At 35.2% G+C, this 27391-nt stretch overlaps 1 long non-coding RNA gene across 3 annotated transcripts in view; it reads right to left on the reverse strand.

Moving 5' to 3' along the window:
- The window catches only part of LOC109502592, a 372974-nt gene that overhangs the window by 206670 nt on the left and 138913 nt on the right, over positions 1-27391 (reverse strand). For all 3 annotated transcript variants that reach the window (XR_002744006.2, XR_006583540.1, XR_006583541.1), the window contains exon 2: positions 21667-21795. This is a non-coding gene — a long non-coding RNA (uncharacterized LOC109502592). The remainder of the gene's footprint in view (positions 1-21666; positions 21796-27391) is intronic.

The following is a 27391-nucleotide window of genomic DNA, read 5'->3' on the forward strand; positions in this document are numbered from 1 at the left end:
GTATGTCTCCTGAGGCAAGGGAAATAAAAAATAAAAATAAAAAAAATTTAAAAAAATGTTGGTACTACATCAAAATAAAAAAGTTTCTGCACAGCAAAGGAAACAATCAACAAAACTAAAAGGCAATCTACTGAATGGGAGAAGATACCTGCAAATGACATATTTGATAAAGGGTTAGTATCCAAAATATAGAAAGAACTGATCAATTCACCTAAAACTCAAAAGACCAGTTCAAAATGGGTAGAGGATATGAACAGACATTTCTCCAAAGAAGACATCCTGAAAGTCAACAGACACATGAAAAGATGTGTAACATCGTTCATCATCAGGGAAATGCAAATCAAAACTACAATGAGATATCCCATCACACCTGTCAGAATGGCAAAAATCCACAACACAAGAAACAGTGAGGGTGTGGGGAAAAAGGCACCCTTATCCACTGTTGGTGGAATGCAAACTGGTGCAGCCAGTATAGAAAACAGCATGGGGTTTCCTCAAAAAAGTTAAAAATAGAACTACCCTAGGATCCAATAATTGCACTACTGGGTATTTCCCCCCAAAATACAAACACACTAATTCAAAGAGATACATGCATCCTATGTTTACTGAAACATTATTCACAATGGCCAAGTTACAGAAACAGCCCAAGTGTCCATCAATAGATAAATGGATAAAGCAGGGTAGTATACATATACAGTGGAATATTACCCAGCCATAAAAGAATAAAATCTTGCCATTTGCAACAACATGAAGGAAGTAACAGAGTATAATGCTAAGTGAAAGAAGTCAATCAGGAGAAACAAAAACCATATGATTTCACTTATGTGTGGATTTTAAGAAACAAAACAAAGGAGCAAAGGAAAAAAGAGAGGGAGAGAGAGAGAAATTAAGACACAGACTCATAACTAGAGAGAATTAAACTGGCAGTTACCTAAGGAGAGTTGGGTGGGGATGGGCCAAATAGGTGATGGGGATTTAAGAGTACACTTATCATAATGAGCACTGAGTAATATATAGAATTGTTGAATCACTATATTGTACACCTGAAACTAATATAATACTGTATGTTAACTATACTGGAATTAAAATTTTTAAAAATAATAAAAAAATAAAAATAATAAAAATAAAAATAAATGTAAAAATTCCAAACCCACAGGAACAAATGAAAAGAACCGTAAAGGTAAATAAGATGGCAAACATAATAAAATCTGTAAATACATACTTGCTTCCTTTCTTTCCGCATCTTCTGTAATCAATTATACAAAGTAGTGGCAATGTATCATTACTTTTGTAGCCTACGTAGATGCAATATATAATGAAAACAGGAGAAAGAAAAAAAGAATGGAGCTATAGAGGAGTAGCATCTCTCTCTCTGGAATTAAGTTAGAATAGATCTGAAGTAGGTTCTGATAAACTAAAATGTATGCAGTAAGCCCTGGAACAACCATAAAAAAATAAAAATTTCAAAATATAATGAAAAACTTAAGAATCCACTACAAAACATAAATACACTATGCAGAATAAAAGTTTATAAATGTACCACCCTCGTTTTTAACCAACATTCTGTGAACACAGATTAAATCTTCTTTAGTAACTTGTGGCCATGATTATGAATATAACTGCCAATGTCAGTGTGTCCAAATCACTATAAAACTATGTGAAGTTGAAATATAGAGAACTGTTTATTGTTAATCTAACTGCCTTCTTGTTTTTCCTTTTGTTATATGTCAAGTGATAATCCCTTCTTTCTGTTCCTATCACAGCACACATTAAAATGAGTTTACTGATTTACATACCTGTCTTATTTATCTTTATCCCCAGCAGCCAGCTTGGGGCACTATAAACACTAAACACTAAATAAATGTTTCCATAAAGACTAAATAGAGACTTGGAGATTAACCACTTGAAGAAGCTAACAGTAAGGACTCTATTTTGAATATTTCCTAAGCTCCTTGCTGGCTGAACTTGCTCGACAAGGTACTGAAACAATTTCTGGTTCAATTTTCTCATTTATCAACTCGAGATAAATGTAGTGCTTATCTCCTAAAGTTGTTAGGAAGATTAAATGAGTTACTACCTAAAGATAGCCCTCAGAACTGGATCTGACTTATAATAAACACTATATATGCTTGCCCATATTATTCATGTATGCATATGCTAACATTTGTTTTGGTTGCTCTGGTAGATCTTTTGATACTTTATGTTCTCTGTAAATTTGAGATAGCTAAGCTTATGAGATAAATTACTTCAGGATAAAAATTTACATTTACTTAGTTTTTGCTATTTGTCTTTCTATTCTCCTTGAAGGCTATTCTAATTATAAATAGTAAAGAATAACCACAAAACATAAGACATTTGTCTTTGCACAGATTTGAGAATATGACCAAAAAGATCTTACTTTGTAATACTAATTTGATAGGGAAGACTCAGTCAAGACAGAGACATACAAACAACATGGATCAGGTTTTCTATGTTGTTTTCATCCCCTGTAAATGAACTTGATATGCAACATGTTTTGCAATCTTGTCTTCTTCATACTCATTTATCTGTTCTCTGTTAAAAGTCCATGTCAGAAAGAGAATGTTGAATTCATACCAAATGCAGAGAGTTCTCAGTGACTGACAGCTGGGAGTAACTTACAGGAATCCTGTGCTTTTAGAATATTTATCTATTATTTAAAATTCTCCTCAAAGAACATGTAATAATCCTAAGGAGTCCTGCTGAGTAGCAAGAAATCAAGAACAACACTGAAGAAAATGGACCACGAACGGGTACTCATTTAATGTTTATCATGTCCAAGGGTCCAAGTCACCAGCTCTAGCTTTTATTTATACATTTACTATAACAAATATTTTTCTCTACTATGTAAGTCTTTGAGGTCCTAAAGAGTCTTTTGCTTTGGAATTATAAAAGGTATTATAATCTCTTCTTTGTGTGTTCATGCCACCACCCACAAACTTTGGAATTCTGCATCAGATTTTTCAAACAGATATTTTGCCAAGGGCCTAGGAAGCTTTCCTGATGAGAAAGAAAATGGAATGTGAAGGGAGTACAGAAGCCAAACACCGAATCATTTCTACCATTACATATGATACCCTGGACAGTGTATATACAGAGAAAAATTAAAAATTCAAGCATTTTACACATTCTGAGAAAAATGTTCTAATATGTATGATCTTTGATTTTCTCATGTAGGTGGCAATTTCTCATTAATATCAAAACGTAACTTAGAAATTAATCCTTATATGTAAGAAGTGTCAGATTCAGTTTGGAAACCTTGAAAATGATGCTCTCTATGGGGCAGTATTTAATAGTATTCTGTTATCCCAAACAAAATTTATATATGGCTAGTGAAAGTCTCTAATTTACTTCTAGAAAGTTGTTATGTTCTTCATATTCTAACTCCTAATCAGTTTTCCTCTTCCAACTGGAGACGAATCTAATCGAATAGCCTAATCTAATCGAATAGTCCTCAACCTTGGCACTATTAACTTTCACAGCTTCCTTATTCTGTATTTTGAGGGGCTGCCTTGTGCATTGTAGGATGGTTTGCAGCACTCTGCCTCTCTGTACTAGATGAAAAAACCATCCTCCTACAAACTGTAACAATCTAAAATATATCCAGACATTGCCAAATAGCCTAGTCTGAAAACAAGAGCATCTTAGTTTTAGTACTGTGGAACAGATTACCATAAACTCAGTGGCTTAAAACATTACAAATGTATTTTATCACACTTTCCATGGTAAGGAGTCTAGTTAGCGGGGTCCTCTGCTCAGGATATTACTACGCTGAAATCAAAGTGCTGGCTGGAGCTTCTCTTCATATCTAGGGATCAGGATTCTCTTCCAAGCTCACTGATTTGGGCACGATCACTTCCTTATAGTTCTGTCACTGAAGTTCCCATTTTCCCACCACCTGTTACCTGGAACCACTCTTGGCTTCTAGATGCCAACTTCTGTGACATATGACCCACAAGGGCAGGTAACAACCTGGGTATTCATTTTCTTCTAAGCCAATAAGAATATGTCTCTCTGACTTTAAATCCCCTTCCAATCACTATGATACGGTACTACAGAAGGCAGAAGAAAATTCTTATTTTTAAGAACATGCTATCTATCTACGTAATACATCATGTGGTCTGCAAATTGCTTTCAAATAGTTCAGCAATTAGTTCATAGATAAATGGGTAGATAGCAATGGGCTGAACTGTGTTCTCCCAATATTTATATACTCAAGTGCTAAAATACTTAAGAATGTGACTGTCTCTGGAAAGAGGGTCTTTAAATAGGCAATTAAATTATGAGTTTATTAGGGTGAGCTCAAAATCAGTATGACTGGTATATTTATAAGAGTAAATTTGAGCAAAGACAGGTATAGGAGGAGGACAAAGTAAAGACAGAAGATGACATATTTATTAGCCAAGAAAGTTACCAAAAGAAACCAACTCTGCCCACAACGTCTGTGGTTCTTTGTTTCAGGCAGCCCTAGCAAGCTAACAGAGAGAGAGAGAGAGAAAGAGAGAGAGAGAAAGAGAGAGAGAGAGAGAAGTGAGAGAGAGAGAGAGAGAGAGAGAGAGAGAGAGAGAGAGAGAGAGATGATGGGTAGATAAAGTGATAGGGGAAGGGAAGTATACTATTTTCCAGTTGTATAAGTTTAAAACTAAGAACTAGACATTTCCATAACTATGCAGAAACAAGGAAGAAGACATGAGTTCAGAGAAGCACTGTTAAAAGTCAATGAAGCAAATACTGAAGGCCTCAGCCTAAAGCACCAAAGAGGATAGTTCTCAGAAGCTTAGTAAAACGCCACTGAAATTACTAAAAATTTCTAAGCAGGTGTTATGGACTGAATTACATTCTCTTCAAAACTGTTATGTTGAAGTCCTCACCCCATTATCAAAGAAGGTGACTGTATCTTAAGAATCAACCTTTAAAGAAGTAGTTAAAATAAGGTCCTTAAACTCTTCTCTAATCCAATCTTCCTGGTGTTCTTGTAAGAGGAGGAGATTAAGACATACTAATTTAATTTTACAAGTGTCCTTATAAGAAAGAAGATGAGGACATTCAGAAAGATGTGGGGACATACATCAAAGATGTGAGTGTACAGAGGCATGGACCTGTAAGAACCAAAAAGTTAGAAGGCAGCCATCTGAACGCAAAGGGGAGAGGCTTCAGAAGAAATCACCTACTCAGTCTGTGGTATTTTGTTATGGAAGGCCTGGCAAGCTAATACAGAAGGGTAATCAACTGCCTTAGTGTGCAGCAGCATACAGCTGATTCTCAAGAAAGTGTCAGGGAAATAAAAAAGAAGAAAGTGCCAGGAAGCAAAAGTAAATCTACATCAGGATGCAACCATCTCTGGAAAATAATGGAATCTCCTCTTTTACTTTCCAAATCTCATGTGATTCTTGGGATCACATAGGATAGGGGATTCGGGGAAACTGAGTTTCCAGCTTCTTCTCTGCATGTAGAAGGGATTTGAGAAGATGTTATTGTTGAATCCAAACTGAAAACACAAATGAAGCAAAGTATTGCTAAGAAATTATTTCCGAAATCTTAGTCTTGCTATTATTTCTGTAGCTGTTTCTTCAGTTCTAGAATTTTATTTTTGCTACACTTAAATCTCCTTTAGTGCTCATATTATTTTTCTTTTAAGTGTACCTTTCTCCCCAGATGTTCTATTTTGTTACGAGTTGCCTAATCCATATGTTTTGTTTGTATTTTTCACTTGCCTCCTGGGTCTTCCTGGATTTGTTATCATTTATTTATTTTTACTTTTGGCCTGTTCATTACATTCTGGGGTAAATGAAAAGATAGTAACAATGATTAATTTCTCCCTTGTCATGGGTTTATTAGTCAATAGTTTTCAGTACCTATAGTAGGTGGGAGACTCCACTCCAGAATACTCTAAGGAGTATTCTTAAGTGGCAAAGCCTAGGGGTTTCTCAGTTTAGGAAACAGAACATAGAGCATGGGAGGCCTCATTGTGCCCGAACGCCACCCTCCAGAAGACCCCTGAGGAAAGGGTCTCTTCAGTACATTAGGCATATTTTTTTTTTACTATCAAAATTCTCACGTAGTTGAGACTTCAAGCCCTCAAAGCTGTCCAGCTCTAGAAAGGAAGATAGGTTCATTTCAAAGTGTTAGGTAGAAGCTAGACCAAATCAGTGGAAGGAACGACCAAAGGCAAGAGTCCCAAATCCTTGAAGGGGAATGACAGAAACCAGAGCTAGAGGCAAGGATCTTGATAAATAGGGTACACATTAAAAGCCTGGGGGCACAACATGCTGACCTTGTGTCTTACAAGACCCTGGGGCTGACAGATCAAGAGCCACAGGTGTAAAGCATCACTCTCTCTTCTACCTCTGCTCCAGGGTAACCCTAAGGCTCATTATAATGCATTTGCATTGTGGGTACAGCTCCTGCCAAGAGGAAGAAAGGTTGCCAGGATGGTTCCGGTACAAACCTTGTAGGGTCAAAACTCCCCTCCTGTGGAAGGAGTCCCCAAATGATTAGAAGCAGACTCCATTACAGACCACCTCACTGTATGTCACAGCTCACCCCTGGTGGCAAGAAATCCAATAATATCCAATCCCAAAACAACCTAGGGGCTGGTTCCACCTCCTGGAGCCTGGCCCATCTCCCACCTTGAGAGTGTACTTTTGATTTAATAAAAAGCAAAACAAAAACAAAAACAAAAACAAAAACAAAAACCTGGTTTATGTTTCTGGCTTTCCTTCCTGCTGTCTTTACTCCAGCATAGATCCCTACATGTATCTTCTCATAGGGAATCCAAGGACCTAGACCTCCATTTACACAAAACAGACTCTCCCACTGATAACAAAAGGTCATCACACTGTCATCTTTCCAGGCCATGAAAAAAAGCAGAAAGTCGCAGAGCCTGATACTCAATAACAAAAACATAAAACTTTTCATTGACATTTTGAATTTCTAATGGTTTCCAAAACTTACAGATAGGACTTAAATGACACAATGACTAAATATTTCTTAGACTACCAACTACTCATCAGCCTACATACCATGGCTAATTATCAGAACTGTTTTTGTTTTTCTGGTTTTATTTCACTATATAAAAGTTTAAATCTGTACAAATAAATTAATAAATGAAAGGACCAGATCTCAAAAGAAGATGGATGAACACAGAATAAAAGAGGATTTCTCATTTGTCATCCGGCTGGAATTAAAAAAAAAAAAAAAACAGACAATGGAAGAAACCTCCTTACTGGACAGTAGTTTTCTATTCTTTATACAAGTTGCCTTAATAATAGATAATTATAGCCTGTCTACAGACTTCCTAGAGCTTAAATTGGGTATCATTTTCTTCATTTCCTGCCTTCAGTCACTTTTACAATTTGTTGAAAAATTTTAAACATCTGCTTAATTCCACTAAAGAGGTGGCTATGTTTTGTTATAAATGAAGCAATCCATATGTTTAGCTTAATTCTTATATGTGTATGTTCAGCACGGTGATTGATATAAATGGGTCTATACATTAAATCACACTTTTATTCACCATTTGAAAAGCCCAGAGAATTCTGTAAAATTCAGGAATTTCAGATCATGATTTTAAAATGGGCAACTCTATTGTCCTAGGAGACAGGAGCTTCCAAAGCATCATGTCTTACCTGCTTTCAAGTCAAACTTAGTTTTATTCTTTTGGCACCTGCTCAAGCTTATTACTACATAATTGGCACCAACAGCTGCCTCTGCTGTGTAAACCATATGACCATCACACAATCCAGACTCTCGCCATCTTATTTAGTATTAGCTCACTTTTTGTGCAATGAAGTGTACAGTCTGTGGTCACAAAAAGGAAAACCAAAAATATAGTATGTAGAATCTTACAATCTTGAATTCAGGAAAATTACGTTCCAAAAATATCCCTTTCAGTATTTGAAGATGATACAGTATCATGTTTTTTAAAGAAATGTACAAGTATATACATTACTATGTAGTTTTGGCTTGCTTGTAAATTAAAGGAAAAAAATAAAATTCAAAAATTATTAAAATGAAGCAACAACTACAAAGGATTCAACTTCTGCATTCAACATTTAAAAAAACAAATTATAAATCTACCTTTACCTTGTGAAGCACAATTTAAAATAATGAACAGGAAAGACATAAAGCTAAAGAGAACTTTATCAAGATATTACCTTGAAGCATATAGAGTTTTATCCAGTTGATAATAAGGTGAATTGAAATCTCTAATTCAAAGTATATCTCTAGCCCATCTCCTTTTGGTCCCAGAAACCAAACATTTATTCATCTGCACCCTCAGCGGGATGCAGACCTTTGGCCCATAATGGAATTCACCTTAAGTAAGTTCTTTAAAAAAACAGATGTTCCTCTTAATCACATCCCGTTAAATGTGCAGTAAGCTTAGAAAATACATCCTGGCTGAGAAAGATACATCTAGAGTAAACAAGGCCATTTAGGTCTTTGCAACAAGTAATCCTGCCTAATCACTGATTAATTTATTTATGCACTTTCATGTGATGCTACTGAATATCTTTTGAAGTCAATGTATTATATTAGGGAAAATACAGAATATGTGGGTCTAATAAGTGATATAATGCACATATAGTCTAACAGAAGATATTAGATAAATATGAATATAAGTGTAAACTTACTAACTACGAATACAAATAAATTAATGCATATGATCAATGAACACATACTGTAAAATATCAGTTACTATAGCTGAATTTAACTGTTAACAGAAAACAAAATAATTACTTTAAGTGAATGATTTATATCCTCTTCTCTCATGAAAACACCTATTTACTTACAGCCTGATTTATTTTCTTTTTAATATTGAAGAAACAAGATTTCTAATGTTTTTCTTACCTATCCATCTTCATTACATATCCTGCCACCAAGACACTGATCATCATGTCTGGAATAAAACCGTACATGGTTTTAGCCCTTTCACCAACCCACTTTAAATTACTCAAAGATATTAAAATCTATCAGTTTCCTAAAACAAAATTTTCATATCACGGCACTGTTCAGAAAACTAGAGAATTATATTCTTATTTTCTAGAGGGTCTGTGTCTGTGTGTATGTACTTTAAATTGGGTACTGCTGGAGCACCTGGGTGGCTCAGTTGGTTGAGCGTCCAACTTCAGCTCAGCTCATGATCTCACAGTTTGTGGGTTCGAGCCCTGTGTCAGGCTCTGTGCTGACAGCTCGGAGCCTGGAGCCTGCTTCAGATTCTGTGTCTCCCTCTCTCTCTGTCCCTCCCTGATACAGGCTCTGTCTCTCTCTCGCTCAAAAATAAACCTTAAAAACTTTTTTTAATTAAAAAAATTAAATTGGGCACTGTTAGTTTATGTATTTATGAATAATTTGTTTTACAAATCTTTTTTTTCACCTTTGTAACAGGAACTGTGCTAATAAGCACTGGTGAGAAGAATAACCATCCCATAGTCCTTGCCCTTTAGCAATTCACATTTCTCTGGTTAAAGTTTCTTCTGCTCTTCATTTGCTGAGCGCTTTTTAAAATGAATACATGTTGAATTTTATCAAATGTATTTTCCATGTCTATTGAAATTTTTATACAACTTTTCTTTAGTATGTTAGTATGGTGAATCACATTGTCTGGTTTTCAGATGTTGAACTACACTTTGATTACTAAAAAATTCTACTTGGTCCTAATACATTATTACTTTATACATTGTTAGGTTTTATTTGTTAACATTTTGCTGAGGATTTTGTCTCCGTATTCATGATGGATATTTGTAGTGGCTTTCCTTGTAATATTTTTATCTGGTTATGATACATGAATTTTAGACTGATAAATTAAGTTGGGAAATATTTCCTCCCTTTCCATTTCCTGGAGAGCTTATGCAGAATTGATAGGAGTTCTGCCTTAAACATTTGGTGGAATTCACCAGTGAAACTATCAGGGACTGGGATTTATTTTGCTGGATATTATCTTATTCATGGTTTTATTTCACCTGGAATGAATTTTGATAGCTTGTATCTTTCAAGGAATTGGTCTATTTCATCTAGTTATTCAAATTTATTGCTATAGAATTGTTTATAATATTGCCCTATTATTTTAATATTACAGGGACATGTATTGTCTTCTTTGTTGGTCTTGCTAGGTTTATCAATTTTATTGATTAAAAAACCGTTTGGTTTACTGATTTTCTTCATTGTTTGGTTTTCAATTTCACTGATCTCTGCTCTAATCATTACCTTCTTTCAGCATGCTCTAGGTTTATTTTGGTCTTCTTTCACTAGTTCTTAAGGTGAAAACATAGTTTATTGATTTTAAATCATTCTGTTCTGATACATGTATTTAATGTTGTAAGTTTCCCACAAAACACTGTTTTAACTGTACCCCACAGGTACTGATCCATTGTATTTTTGTTTTCATTTAATTCAAAATATTTTTTATATTCTTGAGACTTCCTCTTTGGCCCATAGATTATTTAGAAGTGCAGTATTTAATTCCCAACTATTTGGGGATTTTACAGATTTTTTTTGTTATTTATATGTAATTTCATTCTATTATGGTCAGAGAATATGCTTTATATGGTATCTATTTATTTTATTAACAGAAAATTACTATTTTGTTTGCTTTTTTTTTATTACTGAAGTTATAAGATTTCTTCTGCAATCATTGCTGTTTAGCCTGGGAAACTTTTTCCTTTAGCTTTTTTCCTCCTTTTTCCTGTTTTTTGTTTTTTGTTTTTTGTTTTTTTTTTTGCCAGTGGGCTAGTGACAGATGACAGAGTCTTTTAGTTTTCCTTGATTTAAGAATATTTTTTATTTTGTTTTCATTCCAAAAGGGTATTTTTACAGGATACAGAATTCTAGATTGGAAAAAATCTTTCCTTTTCTGTTTTTTGTTTGTTTTGTTTTTGTTTTGTTTTATTTCCCTGGTTGATCTGGTTAGAGGTTTGTTGATATTTTAATTAAACTGACATCTCAAGTGGTTCCAGTGTCAGCTTGGCTTTCAAATCCTTTGCTGTGCTTCCTGGGTTGCTCTATTAAATTTTTCAGTGATGAACCCAGATTCATTTACCTTTATAGACAGAATTCAGAATCTCTCTTCTCCAGCTCACTGGTCTCCAGGATTTCCCCTATACTCTCCCATGAGCCCCTTACCTAGTCTTCTGGACAGAAATATTTTGTTTATTTCCTCACTAATTTAGCTTCCCATGCTATAAGAAAACAGGAAAAAATAATGGGAATTTACCCCAAACTCTGTGGACCATGGGGTCTCCTTTCTACAATTCCTCTGGCCAGGAAAATGGTTTTTTATCTTAGGCATTTAGGTGCCTTTGATATCCTACACTACTGATGACTTCCTCCTTTTTAAACACTCTCCTGTCATGAATTCATGAACGATTTTTCTCTTAGGGATTCTATCTTATTTCCATTAATGCTATCAGCTCAGTCTTCAAGTGGCATCACTTCTGTCAATGTGATCCCATTCTTTTCTGGTCCCTCTTATTTTCCCAAACTCAATAAAAGTTGTGTTTACACAAAACAGACCCTTAAGCTTTTCTCCCATATTCCCAACTGAATAAAAGGTTTCCTGGAAATATTTTCAAAAAGTCTACCCTTCGTTGCTGAGTCCATGGTTCTGTTATTTCACCATGAGCTACCACCGCTTGATTACATTTAGACTAATTTAGCAGGAAGTAAGGAAGCAAACCATAAATCTGAAATATTGCCAAAGAAAGTAAATAAAAAGATAACGAATTAATAAATAAACAGAAGCTACATCTTTGTGCATACCTATTTTTTAAGTGTACTTGGAAAAATTTTGTAATTTTAATGCAATTTTAAATGTTTTCTTAGAAAATAAAAATATTACACATGGTATCAATCCTCAATTATACTAGTAACAGTTTCAAGTGTTTACAAAATTAAAAATTATTTGCCTTAGTGGAAAAGAACTTTTTATGCTACAGTCTTTGTCTTAGATGAATTTCCTCCCCAAACAATAAAAACCTGTTTAATTAAAAATTGAAAATTATGATAATTAAGGAAAGCTTACTTAAAACACAAATGTGTACCCTCAAAAGATTACTTTCTAACTAAGTGTAAATAAAGGTGATATTTACCCTATTTTCAAGTGAAAGCCAGAAAACTCATTTTAAGCCACTTTAGCAATGGTTTTATTCAAATATTGAATATGGTAATAAAAATGGATTTTATTGATGAGTATTTTTAAGAAAAACAAGTCTTTTTCCTCATATTTGTGATTGATTCTTATATTACTCAATTGCTATCAGGTTATTTCATACATATATTATTTCATGCCATTTCTTCTTATATGTTCTATGAGTCAGACTCACCTTTTATTTCCCAACTGGGCACAATTAATGAGATTTTACTACAGATACTGTAGTGTGAAAGTCAATACTAATTAGTAGCTTTACAATACAGAAAGGTGAACTGAAAATTCCTGTGCTGGAATTATGAAAGAAGAAAATACTGAAACATTGCATATGATGAGAAATAAAGGAACTGAATGGGAAAGAGAAAAAAATGGAATGAACAAAATGTTCAATTTTATACATAGCTAGAATATAAAATATAACACTTGAAATTTAGGACATGTCTAATTCCTATTGTCAGTGATAATCCAATGCCTCCACTTAATGTTAAAAGTCTTTCCCAACAAAATTTAGTTTTACCAATAAAGATCTATAAATCCTTAATTTTTATTTAAATCTTTTCCTCTTAAAATATACAGAAAAAACAATATTCTAACACTAGACATGTCCAATACCTTAAAAAAGCTTGGCTGATAATATGACCCTTTGTACATAGTTTATAACATCGTCTTGACTTCATTATATGTTTTGCCACAGTATAAAAAATAAATTCCTAAGGTAAAATATTTGTATGACTCATCTTTATATCCTGAATAATGCCTAACACAGTGTCCTGAGCACAGAAGGAGCAAAATAAATGCTTGTTGAATGGATGAGTAGACCAGATTTTTCAAGGCATTTGACACATGAAGTTGTTTTGTATATGTGTGACATAACTTCCTTTTCCTGACTCCAGGTACTTAAAATGTACCTTGCTGCACTATTGGGCAGCATTTTTTTCCCTTTTACTTGCATTAACCCAGGCCCAAGGAAGAACGGAGGTCTAAGATGAGAATGCAGAATGGAAAGGTTTCCTTTTGAGCTTCTTTAGATTGTTAAAAAAAAACATGAGAATCAGTGTGATTTTAAGTAAATAATAGAATGTTATCCCTTCTAATGTTGGATTCCAACATCTCTTGCCCCCTCTGAACAGACATACCAAAAATGTCGGTACCAACTTCCATGAGCTGTAATTGGTATTTACCCAAAAGAGGTAAAAATTATGTTCACACGGAAACCTGCACATGGATGTTTATAGCATCTTTATTCATAATTGCCCATGCCCAGTTCCTAATGAGCTCATCAAAGACATTCTTCATTTCTGTTAGTGTTTTTGATCTCTAGCATTTCTTTTGTATTCTTTCTTAGAATTCCTCTCTGCTTACATTAGTCCTCTGTTCTTGCATGATGTCTACTTTTCCCCCCATTAAATCCCTTTACAGATTACTTATAGTCTTATATTCCCAGTCTAATAATTCCAACATTTATGCCATATCTGATTCTAGTTCTGATGCTTATGCAGTCAAACTGGTTCTGTTGTTATCTTGTAATTTTTTTGGTGAAAGGTGAACATGATGCTATGGGTAAAAGGAATTGTAATAGGTCTTTAATAATGTAGTTGCAGGGGGAGAAGAAAGGGGAGCCATTATATAGCTTATAAGTATATCTCAGTCTTTTGGATGACCTGTGTCCTTATATAGTGAATGTCACCAGAGCTTCTCAGGTGTTTTGTTTTTTGTTGTTTTTGTTTTCTCTCCTTAGGTACGACAGGACAGGTGGAAATCCTGGAGTTGTATATTTCACTTTACCCAGGAATTCTGGGTTCTGGAAAAACCCCAGGAGGTAAAACGGTTTCCCCTGAGGGTAAGCCTGGTTTATAAGAACAGAATGCTCTGGTGTATTTCAAAATGATTCATTTCCCCCTCCTCCTGTTAGAAATTCAAGGTAATTTTTCTCTTACATTCACTGTGAGGACCTGGTAGGCATCCAGGAGGTCAAGTGTCAGGGCCCTTCTATAACTAGGTCCTCCTAGAGTTTTTAACTCTCAGATTTGTTCACACTCAGCCTCCAGCAATTCATCAGTTAGAGCTGGGATTTCCTGCCCCCAGCACTGATTCCCACAGAGGCTTCTACTTGTGAGTTTCTTCCGCTCTGGTCAAGTTTAATTCTCTACATCTACCTGGCTGTCCAATTTGAGAGGCAGCAGTTAGTCCTGCGATGACTTTATTTCCCTGACAACTCAAAGCAGGTGTTGATTTTTCAGTTTGTTCAACTTGTTAATGATGTTTAGCACAGAGTAGCAGCTTCTAAGTTCCTTATACTTGGTCTTGAAACCAGAAGTCCCAAGCTGGTTTTCCCACTCTATCACTCTCTCTCCACATTAGAGGCTTTCTTCAGTTTTATGATAATCTTTGAACAGCTAATTATAATTGTGAGTAGGAACATAAAAGACTGATTGAAAACTCTTGAGTATAGATGGGTGAGGCCTGTCAGGTATGAGCTTTTGTTAGGATGAAATCCCAGGATCACAGTATCTTTTGTACTTTCACACGAAACTGACCCAATTGTAATTTCCAACCCAAAAAGATATGAATGACAGTATACTGACATTGAAATGTTGAAAGGGTTCCTGGTTTTCAGCATATGATACGCATTCTGTTACATAATCACACCTCCCCTTAAGGTTTCCTTTGTGATGGCCCTGTCCCCAAGTATATCTTGTTTTTTCCCAAGCCAGTCTCACTGTTTTAACCTTCTCATTTCCTTCTATAAAAAGCAGTGTAGTATTAAGGAGGGGATCTAGTGATCTAATTGCCTCTTGAAGTGCTTGCAACTGGTCTTCCTCATTGATGCCATGTGTTTACTCCCAATCCCCAGCCCGACCAGACACTGCTAATTCCAGAGGCTACGGGCGTTGGGGGGGAGATTCAGCAATGTGAGTCAGAATGAGTCTCAGCTTATACCACTAGGGACTAAGAATTTGGGATTTCTCAGGTTTGAAAATTCACGTCTGTTAATTCACTGTTAAGGGTACTGTTCCATTTGCATTCTAGCTTCTAAAGTTTTTGTTCTTTTTTTTTCCCATTTTCAAGTTTTTAAATTCTAGTTAGTTAACACAGTGTAGTATTAGTTTCAGGTGTAGAATTTAGTGATTTGTCACTTAGATGTGACACCCAGTGTTCATCACAACAAGTGCCTTTCTTGATCCCTGTTTAACCCATCTCCCTGCCCACCTCCCCTTGAGCAACCTCCAGGTTATTCTCTATAGTTAAGAGTCTGTTTTCTGGTTTGCCTCTCTTTTGTTCCCACCCCCCCCCATGTTCATCTGTTTTGTTTCTTAAATTCCATGTACGATATCATATGGTATTTGTTTTTCTGTGACTGACTTATTTCACTTAGGATAATACCCTCTAGTTCTATCCACATTGTTGCAAGTGGCAAGATTTCATGCTTTTAGATCACCAATATTCCATTGTGTGTGTGTGTGTGTGTGTGTGTGTGTGTGTGTGTGTGTGTATCACATCTTCTTTATCCATTCATCAGTCAAAGAACATTTGGGCTTTTTCCATACTTTGGTTATTGTCTATGGTGCTGCTATTAACTTCAGGGTGCATGTGCCCCTTAAAATCAGCATTTTTACAGAGCACCTGGGTGGCCCAGCTGGTGAAGCATCCAACTTCAGCTCAGGTCATGACCTCACGGTTTGTGAGTTGGAGTCCTGCATCAGGCTCTGTGCTAACAGCTCAGAGCCTGGAGCCGGCTTCAGATTCTGTGTCCCCTTTTCTTTCTGCCTGTCCCCTGCTCACACTCTATATCTCAATAACAAATAAACGTTATTGTTTTCGTTTTGTTTTAAATCAGCAGTTTTGTATCCTTTGGATAAATATCTGGTAATGCAATTGCTGGATTGTAAGGTAGTTCTATTTTTTTTTTAATTTTTTTTTCAACGTTTATTTATTTTTGGGACAGAGAGAGACAGAGCATGAACGGGGGAGGGGCAGAGAGAGAGGGAGACACAGAATAGGAAGCAGGCTCCAGGCTCTGAGCCATCAGCCTAGAGCCTGATGCGGGGCTCGAACTCACGGATCGCGAGATCATGACCTGGCCGAAGTCGGACGCTTAACCGACTGCGCCACCCAGGCGCCCCAAGGTAGTTCTATTTTTAACTTTCTAAGGAACCTCCATAGTGTTTTCCAGAGTGGCTGCCCCAGTTTGCATTCCCACCAATAGGGTAAAAGGGTTCCCCTTTCTCCACATCTTCACCAACACCTGTTGTTTCTTATGTTGTCAATTTACCCAAATTTGTTGCTCTTGTCTCTCTTCTAGTTCTCTACCCTTGAAGTTTTATGACCTTAAAATATTCCCCTTTATTTTTTTAGAAGGAGTTTGCCTCTAAAATTAGTAAAATTAGACATCAGCATTCAAACCACTATCTTCCCTGGAAAAAATTCACTCTGCTAATACTAACCTTGATTCAGGATATTGGATCAAATTTTCCCCCCATGAAAGAGTGCACCAAAAATTTAACTTCACCAGTGACACTTATTCTACTAATTGTAGTAATAAGTCAAAATGTTAAAAAAGTTGAGCAGGCAATATTACAACTTCAAAAAACAAGTAACAATTTTTTTTTTCAAAATTAAGTCTATATCTTTAAAATATGAAGAAAAGAAGATGTTAGAGAAAACTGCCAGCCACAGGAAAACTCACAGAAAGCATTAAGGAAAAAAACATCACAAAGAATTTTCTACTTTGTGTTCCTCTGTCCTCCTAAAAGGAAAATCTAGTTTTTGGACTCATCCATCTGCCAGTTAATCTCAAAGACAAATGTAACATCTAGCCCAAATGCTTCATGCTTTTTTGTGTGCGTGACTTATGAAACCATATAGTACAATTTATTGGCATATGATAAAAATATATTACCTGTGACATATAAAATCAATCTTTGCTAGCTTTCATTCTCAGGATGATTACATCCCTTCTTAAGCAAATAATATGAAACTTTAGAATATCCGATTAATTGAATGTTGAGGTACCAATGATTATAACACCAGCTATACTGTCATAGTTGTAAAAGGCTATGTATATGTATTTAATAAACATAGTGTGAAATAGAATTTAACTATAATAAGTTTAGCAAGTGAGCCTCTGATTATATGATCGAATTTGCAAATTCATCATGCAGCATTCATATGTGGTTTTTTTTTTTGTAGAATCTCAATAGTCTATGATATTGTGATTTTTATATTAATTTAGTTAACTTTTGTAAAAGCTTGTCAGGCCTGAAGAGAATTGCTTGCCAAAGAAATGTGACACAACCAGGTCTCGGTGATTACTATTATTAATATTATATTAAGAAGCAGCATGCAGAGGCACTGGGGTAGCTCAGTTAAGCATCTGACTTTTTTTTTTTAAGTTTTTTAACGTTTATTTATTTTTGAGACAGAGAGAGACAGGGCATGAACGGGGGAGGGTCAGAGAGAGGGAGACACAGAATCTGAAACAGGCTCCAGGCTCTGAGCTGTCAGCACAGAGCCCAACGCGGGGCTCGAACTCATGGACCACGAGATCATGACCTGAGCCGAAGTCGGCTGCTCAACCGACTGAGCCACCCAGGCACTCCAAGCATCCGACTTTTGATTTGGGCTCAGGTCATGATCCCAGAGTCGTGGGACTGAGCCCCGCATCAGGCTCTATGCTGAGTTTGGAGCATACTTAAGATTCTCTCCCTCACTTCCTCAGCCCCTTTCCCCCATTTGCACTCATTCTCTCTCTAATACAAAAAATGGAAATAGAAAAAGAAGTAGCATGTCTAGTACTTTATAACTTGTAAGTAATTCAAAAATGCATTATTCCATTTATTGAACTAATCTATGAGAAAAAAAATTGGAAACTGATGTTTAAGAGAGCTAAAATTCTTGGGGCACCGGCGTGGCTCAGTCATTTAAGCATCCGACTCTTGATTTTGGCTCAGGGCATGATCTAAGAGTTTGTGACTTCTAGCCCCAAACTGGGCTCTGTACTGACAACCTGGGCCTGCTTGGGATTATGCCTCCCAACCCTCCTATTCCCCTCCCCTGCTCGCTCGCTCTCTCTCTCTCTCAAACATAAACAAATAAACATTTTTTAAAAAATAAGTTAAACTTCTTGCTCAATATTGCATACAAAAAAAGACATCTTAGCTCCCCTTACAGTTTTCATTTCCCAACTCAATATCACATATATGAAAAAGACCTTTATTTTTTTTAATCTTTAAGTATTTACTGCCATGTTTCTCCTGTATTATTACAGAAAATCATCTCAAATAAAAGTAAATAATAATATATTCTGGGGGCGCTATGTCCTTTTTACAGTTAAGGAATTGAGACACAGAGAACTTAAGCAATTTATCCAAAATCACACAGTAAATATAGGGCTAGTTTTCTAGCTCAAGGTTCCAAGTGTCCTATTAAATGCTGTAAGAACCTCCTTCCCAGTTAAATAAATCTCTTTATGCAGTTAAATGTTTTTTAAAATTGTAATAGGTGAAAATATTTTCATTTGTTATGCCTTCCACTGAGCACAAGTATATGCAGGGATGATAGAGATAAAAAAACAAGACTCAACTAAATTATACAGAATGATTATCAAACACAAGGCTTATGTAAAAACAATATTCATGTGGGTTCAAGTAAGAGACCTCCTGCTTAAGGCATAATTTTAGTTATCTCTTTTAAAAAGAGAGTTTATCTCTTTTGTTTGATGTTAAACATAGTTTTTTAAAAATGTTTTATTCACCTCACAATAAAATGTAACTGAAACTGAAATATGTGTGGCATTAATACGAGTAGCTTTTGTTAGCTTAAGTGTATATTTGTTTTCAAATGTAATTTAAAATATTGGTAATTTTAATATTACTTTAAAACGGCACATACATTTGTTACATATATTTGAAGAAGACAAATAGTGTTACTTTAAACTGAAACAAAGTAGTAAACAGACACACTTGTGAATCATGCAATTGATCATGCTCTACAGTTTCTAATACAATCTCAAGTGAATATGCTTTTCCTTTCCAGGTTACTGACTTTCAATTAAATAGAACCCAGCATAAATTAAGCAGTTGCAGGTGAATGGCTGGACCTTAATTTCTTCATGTGACTTTTAAGTACATGTATTTAAGATTATTTAATTAAATTTTCACTGGTGTCTCAAATTGACAAACACATACACTGAGGGCTTAATGGAAACAGAATTACTTTCAATAACAGTGAAGTTGGAAATACACTCTTTTTGCAGAAATTCTATGAAGAGCTAAGATTAAAGGCCTTTGATAACACGTTGGTGTTTGAAAGACCACAACCTAGAAAACATAAAAATTATTTTGAATCATTCTGTATACATTTATTGAATGTGTTTTAACAATTCTTTAGAGAATCAAACTAGTAAAACTTTTGGAAGTCACATTTCCTCTTTTGCCTGAGAGAACCATTGTTTGGTTTGAATATCAGACAGGACTTCTATATCTTTCCTCCGTAGTCTTGCTATGCCTCTGATAAGCAAAGCAAATGAAATGAGCAATGGAGATTTTAGAGCTTATGCTATGAATCCACAAGTGATTTATAAGGAACATTAATAATCTAAGAAATTAATTTGTGTGCATTTCCTTTTTCCATTGGGTACCAGGTCACTACCAATGTACCCTAGTATTCATTTGACTTATGGAATTATTGGACTTTCTGTATCCTCAGAACAGACATTTAAGCATAGACTCGGACCATCATATTGTTTACTGGACTTAGATTTCTTAATACTTGTGAAAATCTCAGATACAATTCTGCATCAATTCTCAATCACTTTTCCCCACTCCTACTCTTTTACATACACACACATAAGCAAACATACTCAGAGCCTCATGCAGACATAATAGCTGTGTAGTAAAAGAATATCTCACGTGGACAGATCTGTGCAAGGCATCATTTGTGCATTGCCATGGCATAAGTTATGTCATACTCGGAGCTATGACAAACAAGATCAAAAATACAAGCACAGTATGCTACGACAAACATACAGAATGCCTTTTGGTTTTTTGTAGTGGAAAGATAGTAGGTTTTTACAAATTGAACTACAAATAGAAATTGAGAAACAATAAATTAAATTTGAGACATATAAGTGACTTAAGATTGTTTCAAAAAACAATTGTAGATTTTAGAAATTAAAATAACTTGTCATATTTACTTTCATTGTAAATAGCATGAAGAAAGCATATATCTCTGTTAAAAATTATTGGGGCGCCTGAGTGGCTCAGTCGGTTAAGCGTCCGACTTTGGCTCAGGTCATGATCTCATGGTCCGTGAGTTCAAGCCCCGCATCGGGCTCTGTGCTGACAGCTCAAAGCCCGGAGCCCGTTTCAGATTCTGTGTCTCCCTCTCTCTCTGCCCCTCCCCTGTTCATGCTCTGTCTCTGTCTCAAAAATAAACATTTAAAAAATCATAATTTATATTATTAAAACAAAGAGATCACTATGTGATTTTTCCAACTATAATAACCAATATAGATTAAGTAAAAGGAAAAAAAAATAAGTCATGGGGATGTTATGTACAGCATGCTGACTATAGCTAACAATACTGTACTAAATATTGGAAAGTTGTTAAGAAAGTAGATCTTAAAAGTTCTGATCATAAGAAAAAAAGTTTTGTAACTTATGTATGGCAACAGATGATAACTAAATGGTCATCATTTTACAATATATACAAACATCAAATCATGTTATACACCTGAAACTAAAACAATGCTATATGTCAATTATACCTCAATTTAAAAAATAAGTAAATAAATAAAACCCAGCTCTTCCTCCTTCCTCTTCCCAGCCCCCATTAACACCATTCATCCGAAAGCCCAAACCAGGAATCTTAGACAGCCCTGATGCTTCTTTTTTCATCCTCAATTATCTCTCAGGATATGCTAGATTCTACTGCAGTATAGCAAACAGCCCCCAACTCTTAGTGGCTTAACACAACAGATGTTTATTTCTCACTCTGATTACAAATCAGAGGTGGGGCTCTGATCCACTTTGTCACACTGACTTCAGGTCCCAGGATGACAGAGCAGTCACTATCTGGAACACTCTTGGTCACCAAAACAGAGAGAAAAGAGCTCTAAAGTTTTCATCCTGGCCGTTGGATGCTCAGTCCAGAAGCAGCACACATACCCTCTACTAGAGCTTATAACTGGCCTATCACCCAACCATGGGAGATCAGGAAATACAACCCTAGCTTGTGTCCAGAAGGCAAAGAGTAATAATAATAATGATAATGATAAAACAGCATTAATGACTATAACACTGTCTTAAGAGCAACTCCCCAGAAGCAGACCCTAAGATGAGGATTCATATGAAAATGATTTGTTAGAAATGCTGCCAGGAATAACTAAGAGAGTGTGGAAGAGAGGGAAGAGGAGGGAGCCACACAAATAGTCAATGTCAAACAAAATCCCATGAAGGACAATTCAGGCTCAATTCCAGGGAAGATTCTGGAGGCAGTCATACCTCAGAGCAGCCTGGACCAGGGGCAAGGAAGGTGGAGTAGTTCTGCTTCTGCACCAGGAGCCATTTGCTGGGGCTTCTCCCAGAGAGATGTAGATCCCAGTTATCTCTAGCTCTTCTCGCAGATATCGGCTGTTAGAAGTGAAAACACAGCAGGAAAATGGTAAAGAGATATGAAAACATACAGACATCCTCTGCTACACACTCACCAAACCCAAAAATATAAAAATAAAAAATTGTTGGAAGATTAATTTTCTTTAAAACAGAAACATTTTAGAGTTCTAATGAAATACAACTTTTTTTCCCCTCCACCATTTTTAGGTTTATAATTCAAGTCAGAGTTCAATTAAAAAAATAATTACAGCCCATTAATTACTAATTTTGAATTAATTTTCTGCTTAATTTGTTCCCATTTTCATTGTCCTACAGATAATTCAAATCTCTTGACTGAGAACCTTCAGTCTGAAAACATGTTAATATTTAATATAGTATTTTGCATGTATTCCATTAACAGCTATTAGGGTAATGACAAAGATAAACTTTTTTTTTTCAGTCTATGAAATGTGTTAGGCAAACTTAACAATCCCCCTGGAGTTAAGATGGAAGAAAATTTTAACATATATTGTCTTCTTTTGAAACTTCAGAAGGAGATTCACAATAGAGCCTAATGAAATTATATTGTTTTTTTTTAATGAGTTTAGATATATTTAAATTGTATTCTGTAATAATGACATATATAAATGTTGATTCTGTTTTGACAGGTCAATGACTTCAACTATAATGAATATTTTGAATTAGTAGCAAGGTTTCTTCATTATTACTAAGTCTACATCCCATTAACAAGTGCATGGCAAAAATGTTAAGGAAGGTGTTACCCAGCTTTCTAATAAGTCAAACTCTGATCTCAAATGATTTCGTCCCAGTTAACACACTTAACTTTAAGTCTCACACACTGCCATTAATAAGTTTAAAATAAATTCCACAATTATGCTATAAAGAAATAATTTATAACCAGCACCATGAAAAGCAATAATACTGAAATAAAGTCATTGTATTTTGATTTTTTGAAATAAGACTTTAGCTACAAAGTAAACTTAGTTGTCAAAAGAATGAAATAATTCTAAATGCCTTGATATCAGACACCTGCTTGGATAATGTAAAATTGTCTAATTTAAACAGAGAATAAGGGCCACAGACAAATACCTTTTTCTTACTGAAACTAGGAATGATAACTACAAAGATTAATTGATTTAAAGAAACAAAAGTAACAAAGATAAGTCCATACAATACAATCAATAATATTGATTTACAAAAGTAAATTAAGACGATATAATCTTGCAGGTGTAGATATACTCAGTATTCCTATTAAATGTCTACAATCTAGTTAAGAAAGAGTCAAAGATACACATGAGACAATTGCTCTAAATACACATATAAAATTGGTAGATTACTCAGATACATACATAATGATTATCTAGACTGGTAAGGAATTTGAGATTGTACCAAAGCCTCTACTTCAGTCTTTCCAAGAAGATATTTCCACAGGAACAAACCTCAATATTTTGCTTTGTTAAGGAAAGATGCTATTGGATACATACACACATTAATGGATTCCTCAAGTTTTTCCTGCAATGAAAGCAAAGTAAAAAAATAGCTTCTGGGGAGAGAGACCAATTCATGAGTTCTAAGATAACTGAAATAAAATAGAAAATGTAAAAATATTTAAAGCCAAAAATTGGGTAAAATATGCCAAAAATGTCATAGGTTATTTTTTTCAAATATTTTGCAAATATTATCTGAACTCCTGTAATGCACTTGGCCCTGTACAAATCCCTGAGATTAGAGCAGTGGACCGCATCCTTCCCATCTTCTAAATCCTATATTTGTGTATGTTAATTACAAGTGACACTTGTATAAAAGATAATTACAGAATGCTTGAAGAGTATTATACAGGAGGATTTCCTTTTTTCCAACCAGGGTCCTTCCAATCCATCCTTACAGCACATTTTCCCTGCATTTAACAAATCCAGTGTCAAGACTCTAGGACATGAATTCATGTGGTCAATACTTCTAGTCTTCCATTAGTTAAAGAAATGAAAATAAAGGCAAACCACCTTCTTTCAAACTCTTTCTCTTCTCTTTCAGAAAGCCATCTACAACAAAAAGTGTTTTCACCCTGTTTTGAAAAAGCTAATGAATATCATTTAGTTTGACTTACTACCTAGCTACAGCAGAAATTAGAGCTTCTTGAGATACTGTTAAGAGCTTTCAAGGAACCATGGTTGAAAGCTGCTCTAGTAAAATAAAGTATCACACTGGCATAGAAGAGTATTCTTTGCTTTCCTTAGACTTCTGCTTATGAAGTCGATCATTTTGTTACCTGACTTTCTCAGACTTAAGTGTGTGACACACTCTTTCATTAGCAATCTGTGGTATTTTTGACATAGCCAACTTCCACTATCCGTTACCCCAACTCCCACTGATGTTGAAAGGGAAACACAAATACTGTTAATGTGAGTGGTCCTTGTACATTGTTTCCTAAACAACTTTTGTGCCAGTATCACTTTAAGGAAAGTTACTCCTTGTTGTGACAGATCAAAAGGCCACCAAAACTGCTTGATATAATGTGTGGGGTGCAAAAGCCTCAGGTTCAGCAACTAAAACTTTCTTTTACGATGATGACACAACACACTTATTTTTCAAGCCTGTGCTTGCCACCTTGACAGTCTGCTGATAAAAGCGGGATATGAATTATGACTTTGGTAGCTTCCCATTAAGACTTCTATTCCCTTTAAGCAACAGAATCCAGCAAAGCAACTGAGTCAACATAACACTTAGACATTTTAGCATTTTAAAAGGCCATAGCTGAGTTTAAATGTCAGAACAAGAAACAAATTCTCAGATATATCTCCTCTTGTCTGATACTGTGAAATGTAATCTGATTCTATTTCAGAAGTATCCTTTAGGCTCTTCCACCCCTTATTCTAACCACTAGTAAAATAATGTTAATATTTATACAATAGATTTAAATAATCTATTAAATAAAATGAATTCAACCTCCAACCTGTTCTATGTATCTCAAATGTAATTGTATTGGATCATGTTTATTCTCTTTTCTGTTAAGTCCTTTTAAAAGTCACCTTGGTAATATGTTGATGCCACAAAGTGAATGTATAATAAATATGATGAATTTGGTATGGTTTCAAAAGTGAAGTGATATATTTACTTTAAAAAAATAATGTTTGAATAATTAAGGGTATATATATATATTTTTTTTCTCCTTTTACCCACCTGTCTTAATTTCCCCACCCCTAGCCCCTGGCAACCACTTGTCTAATCACTGTTTCTATGAGTCTGACTTTTTTTTGAGACTACTTATGATGATACCATGCAGTATATGTCTTTCTCTTGTCTGGTTTATTTCACTTGGCACAATGCCCCCCAGATTCATCTGTGTTTTGTTGTTGCGAGTGGCAGGATTCCTTCTTTGTCATGGCTGAATAATATTCCATATATACTATCTATCCACACACACACACACACACACACACACACACACACACACACACAATGTCTATTCATCCTTGATAGAGACCTAGGTTTCCATATCTCGGCTATTGTGAATAATGCTGAAATGAACATGGGAGTGCAGATAACTCTTTGATATCTTATTTACATATCTTTTGGATATCCAGAAGTGGGAATGTTGGATCATAGTATAGTTCTATTTTTAATTTTTTGAGGTATTTTCATGCTGTTTCCATAGTGGCTGCACCAATCTGCATTCCTACCAACAGTGAAAGAGGGCTCTCATTCATCCACATCCTCACCAACACTTCTCTCATCGTCTTGATGACTGTCATTGTAACAGATGTTAGGTGATATTTCATTGTGATTTTGATTCGCATTTTCCTGATGATAAGTGATGTTGAGGACCTTTTACCTATTGGCCACTGGTATATCTTCTTTGGAGAAATGTCTATTTAGTTCCTCTGCCCATGTTTCAGATTGGATTGTTTTGTTTTCTTTTCCTACCTTGTCACATTTCTTCATTTACAAAATGGAATCCAACTAAGTAAAAGTATGCAAATGACCACTGGCCCTAGCACAGGCTGACTACTGTATTATATTTAGCTACAAAAAACAAGGCACTTTATAAAATGGAACTTTTATTTTTTTTTTGTAATTATTATACTAATTGTCAAGAAAACGAACATTGAAAATTACCACCCACTTTTTTTTTAAGTTTTTATTCAGTGTAGTTAACATTCAGTGTGATAGTAGTTTTCAAGTGTACAATTTAGTAATTCAACAATTCCATACATCACCCAGTGCTTAGCACAAGTACATTCCTTAATCCTCATCACCTATTTCACCCACCCCTCCCCCACATCCCCTCTGGTAACCATCAGTTTCTCTGGTTTTGAGTCTGTTTCCTGGTTTTCCTCTCTTTTTTCACCTATGATCATTTGTTTTGTTTCTTAAATTCCAAAGCAGATGATCAGAGGGGAAAATGACCACACATTTCCTTTTTTAGCTTAAGTCCCTGAGAACTGATCCTCACTACTCTTATAGGAATCTCTAGTATGGCCCTTATTTTTACTTATAGGTATATATGTGTGGACTATGGCACACTGTGTAAAGGGTGGCTTTTATGTTCAGGAAGTAGTGTGAGACTTATTCTGTATAATAAAAAGTCATTTCTCTATTTCCCCTATATTCACTGGAATATGTTATTTGGAGTGTAGAATAATATCAGAAGAGGCAAGGATTCTTCTGACATGAAAAAATATTGATACTCCTACTTTTTTTAAATGTGAATTAAAACTATTTGAAATGTCTGATGTCTGAGGTGACACTGAGTGAGGATACTTCAAAGAAGAGAATCCCAAAGGCCTAAGCAAAAAGTTTTAATAAGAGTGACATGAGCTTACCTGCTGGGCAGATGTCTGTCCAGCATTCAAGGCCCCTCACTCAGCACCAAAGACATAATTTGGGTAACAATGATGTGCGCATGTGGATGCAAACTGAAAGAGCTTTTTAGGAACACTTACTGTAACAGGAACACTGGGGAAAAGACAGTCTTTCTCTGATCCCAGTAGCTTGAAATGTTACTTAAGAATTTTTAAGGATAATGGTTTTCTGTTGGTGGATAAGATCTCACTGAGTGTGACTCTTCCTTCATTAGAAAGGGTCTGTAAAAATGCTTCCTGCATTTACCAGTACCTTCCTTGGAGAGCTGAATCCTAGCAGAAAAATCAAGTGATACTGACAGCAGCATTGGCAAAGGAGGAAAGAATCATTTGACAGGCTGACTAGACATTTCAATTCCCTCTCTGTGAATCAGTAGTTATTGTGACTACTTCAACAGTGTACTCACATCTGAAATTCTTAACTCTTGTGGTCAGAAGGAAACTCCACAGAGGAAAGACAAATTGAGGACACTTGGAATCATGATTAGGACAATAAAAAATTGAATCCTTGAATTTTATTACATCATGTAAAGGAGAATGTGTTGAGTGCTTGTATGTGTGTATCTATTCAAAGCAAGTATTTTTTTCCCCCAATAATCGTTTGAACATTTTTAACTAAACTGGACTTCTATATGTACTGGTGAGATTTTACTGAAAATCATACTTTCGTGAATAAATCCAAGTATAAATTTGAACTTTTTAGACAGCTATTTAGAAAAACTATGTTGATGTATGTTGTCTCATAAGTAATACAC

The sequence above is a fragment of the Felis catus genome, chromosome A1, assembly GCF_018350175.1.
Source record: "Felis catus isolate Fca126 chromosome A1, F.catus_Fca126_mat1.0, whole genome shotgun sequence".
In the NCBI taxonomy this organism is placed as follows: domain Eukaryota; kingdom Metazoa; phylum Chordata; class Mammalia; order Carnivora; family Felidae; genus Felis; species Felis catus.